This window comes from Pteronotus mesoamericanus, unplaced genomic scaffold (assembly GCF_021234165.1).
Source record: "Pteronotus mesoamericanus isolate MK-2021 breed Mesoamerican mustached bat unplaced genomic scaffold, CSHL_Meso_final scaffold_45, whole genome shotgun sequence".
NCBI lineage: Eukaryota > Metazoa > Chordata > Mammalia > Chiroptera > Mormoopidae > Pteronotus > Pteronotus mesoamericanus.
Window position 1 is genome coordinate 4,612,231 of NW_026555317.1, and position 3,632 is coordinate 4,615,862.

Sequence of the window (3,632 nt, forward strand, 5' to 3'; positions counted from 1 at the left end):
ATATGGCTAGCAGCTGACTTCTGAACAGAAACACTGCAAGCCAGAAGGGAGTGGCAAGAAATATTCCAAGTAATGAAAAGCAAAGGCCTGCAACCAAGACTGCTCTACCCAGCAAGGCTCTCAATTAAAATGGAAGGTGAAATAAGGAGTTTCCCCAGACAAAAGAAGGCTAAAAGAATACCCCTCCACCAAACCAGCATTGCAAAATATGCTAAAGGGACTGCTCTAAGATGAAGAAAAAGAGTCTACAAATGCCTAGTTCCTTTCACAGTTGCCAATATTGGTATTACCAATATTTTTAATACTTATTAATCTGATTGTGACAATGATATGTTAATTGTTTATCATTTGTTGAAACTAAACCTGGTTTTGTATATTTCTTGCCTATTTCTGTAATTTTAAAAAAGCTTTAAATGACTTTTTGGTATTCTTTATCCATTTATTGATTAAAGGTTTGTATTATTTTTTTCCTTAAAAACAACAATGAAAAAACTATTAACACTTTTTTAGATGTGTGGCAAATACTTTCCCATTCTATTCCTTGTCCTTTAACTTTTTAAATATGTATATTACTATATAGTCTTAAATGTTTAATATAGTCATATTGTCATTATTTTACTTTATAGCTTCTGGATTTGAATATTTTACTTCAGGGTAAGAAAAACATTAGTTTGTATTTTCTCCTAAAACCCCTTAGATTCTACAAATTGATTTTTAACTCACCTGAATATTTCTTGTACAATGTGTGAAACAGGGCTCTATATTTGTTTTATTTCAAGTAATAGTGGTCCATGCACCTTATTTGTTGAATAAGTCTTATTTTCCCCATTGATTTGAAATATCAATTCAATCATATATTACATTGTTAGATATATACATTTGTTTCTAGAATGCTCATTATAGTTCATTGATCTACTTGATTATTTCTGTGCTGGTGTCATTTTGTTTTAATTGCTGAGGTTTTATAATGGTTTTAATTTTTTAAAAATATTTTATAATTGACTTTGACATTTAAAAAATAAATAAAATCAACCTTCATTGATTTTATTTAGTGAAATAAGCCAGTTGGTGAAAGACAAATACCATATGGTCTCACCTATAAGTGGAATCTATTCAATGAAATAAATTAACGGATAAAATTAACCACAGGCATGGAAACATGGAGCAGACTGAAAGTGATCAGAGGGGATGGGGAAGGAGGGCAATGGGAGAAAGAAGGGGAAGGGACTAGACAAAGAACATGTATGAATGACCCATGGACATGGAGAACAGAGTGGGAATGGACTGTGGGAGCGGGGGGTGGGATGGGTGGAGGGGAGCAAATGGGGAAAAACTGAGACAACTGTAATAGAATAAACATGATTTAAAATTAAAAAAAAAAATAAAAATTAAAGAAAAAAAAGAAATATCAATTGGTTGCTTTTCATACCTACCTCCACTGGGGACTGAAGTGACACCCAGGCATGTGCCTTGACTGGAAATCAAACTGGCTACCCTTTGCTTTGCGGGACAACACCCAACCGAGCCACACTGGTCAGGGCAGCATTTTAACCATTTTTAATTGTGCAATTTGGTGGCATTAGCGCATTCACAGTATTGTATAACCATCCTCAACATCCATCTCCAGACCGTTTTCTTCATTCCAAACAGAAACTGTGTACCCACTAAATAATAACCCTTTTCCTTCCTCCCTGAGCCCCTAATAACTGCTATTCTACTTTCTGTCTCTATGAATTTGTTTACTTTAGGCACCTCATATAAATGGAATCATACAATATTTGTTTTTCTGTGTTTCGTTTTTGCCTTTCACTCTAAATGACTGTTCCTAAACTTTTATCTCATTGGATTTTTATCTATTTTATTTACATCTTTAATGAGAAATTGGTTTTGTGATGGTGATTTTTGTTGTGTCATGTTCATAGGGTCAGTCCATATATAAGACTGACCTTCTCCTGCCCTCCAGTTCTCTTTGGACATTAGGGAAGCCACTGCCCTAATGCCCTTCAACAGATCTTCTGTGTTCTTTAAGGTTGGCTTTCCAAGGAAGTCTCCTGTATGGCTGGAGACAGATTCAAAACCCTTCTCCCATTTCATGAGCAGTATTTCTCTAACCCATACAGCAACTGGAAGGTTTCCTCCTGCTGTTACACCTCCATGTGTCCTGTTGCTGCTGGCTTCTACTTACAGACTGCCCTGTAATATCTGTGGACCAGGGTTACCAGATAAAATACAAGATAAACAACGGGAATAATTTGGTATATCTCAACTATAGCATGGGACAAACTACACTAAAAAAAATTTGTTCATCTAAAATTCAAATTAAACTGAGATTCCTGTATTCTATTTGCTGTATTTGGGAGCCCTACTGTGGATGCTACCCAGAATACCAAACTTGAATCCAGTCTATAGGCTGCCGCCACCTTTCTCCTAGAAAGTCTAGAAAGAGTATGGACTGTACTCTTTCGCCTTTGGTTTCCTTAGTCTCTACAGAAAAATACAAGATTGGGTTAATCTATGATAATAGGGCCAGGGCCAGTTCAGAAAAGAATTACAATGCAGGTGCGTGATTTCCAGACCTTGGCAGAAATTCGCCACTTGGATAGGTGGATACGCACCCCCTACAGTTGGAGAGGCTCAGTGGATGTAGAGGACGAGCACGGGCCTTGTTCGGGTATGGCCTTGGGGTTGGCCTGCATTCCTAAGTTTGCTGGGAGAGGATGCGTTTTCTGAGGACCAGATTTAGGACAGGCCAGCATGGAGCTATTTTCAGTGCTGCCAAGAAGACTGAGTCTCCCTAGAGTGACTTCCAGAAACCAGGTTTGGGGTGGAGTGGCCAGAGGTAAACCAGTCGCCTGCATCACAGGAGCTATGGTCCGATGTTTCAGATGAGGGCCTCAGAAGAACCCATGCAAGCACTCAAGATAGAAAGTAACCCTGAGACAATGGATTGTCAGGGTCAGAGAACATGAAGCCATTGTTGAGTGGCCACCCTGACCACACAGACACGCACACAGAGGAGGGACGGAAACCTCCATGGCCTGCTGTGTCAGCACCCCTAGCTGATGCATAGTGGGGCTCAGCTGCCGAAGAGAGATTTTAACTCTGAATCAAGTTGGAAGGTTTCATTAGTAGTTGGGACCGGACACTTCTTATTGAGTAGAGAGTGGGTTTGCAATAAAAAGTGAGCATTGTAGAATGCATAATCATCTAAAGGTGATCAGGACAGTCAAGGGATCCCCGAGTTCTCATCTTTAGCATAAAGAAAGGAATCCTCTATAGATGAAGCTTACAAAGGGCCCTTAGACACAAAGTTGGGTCCTGATATTTATGGCAGCACTGCTCTAAGAGCTAGAAATTATGTTTAACTACTTATGGATGTTCAACAAAATGCTTAATGGAAGATTAGAAAATATTTGATATATAAAACAATCTTACATAAATTATGATGCATAATAGATTGAATACCCATGAATCCAACTAAAGCACTAGAAAGATGTCACTATTTTTGATAACTATGTCTCTTCCCCAAAAACATCATCCTTAAGAGATAACCATTATTGAGTTTTTTTTTAACCCCATCTTTCTACCCTCTTTATCATCTTAAAACCACTTGTGTCCATTCTTGTCCTTAC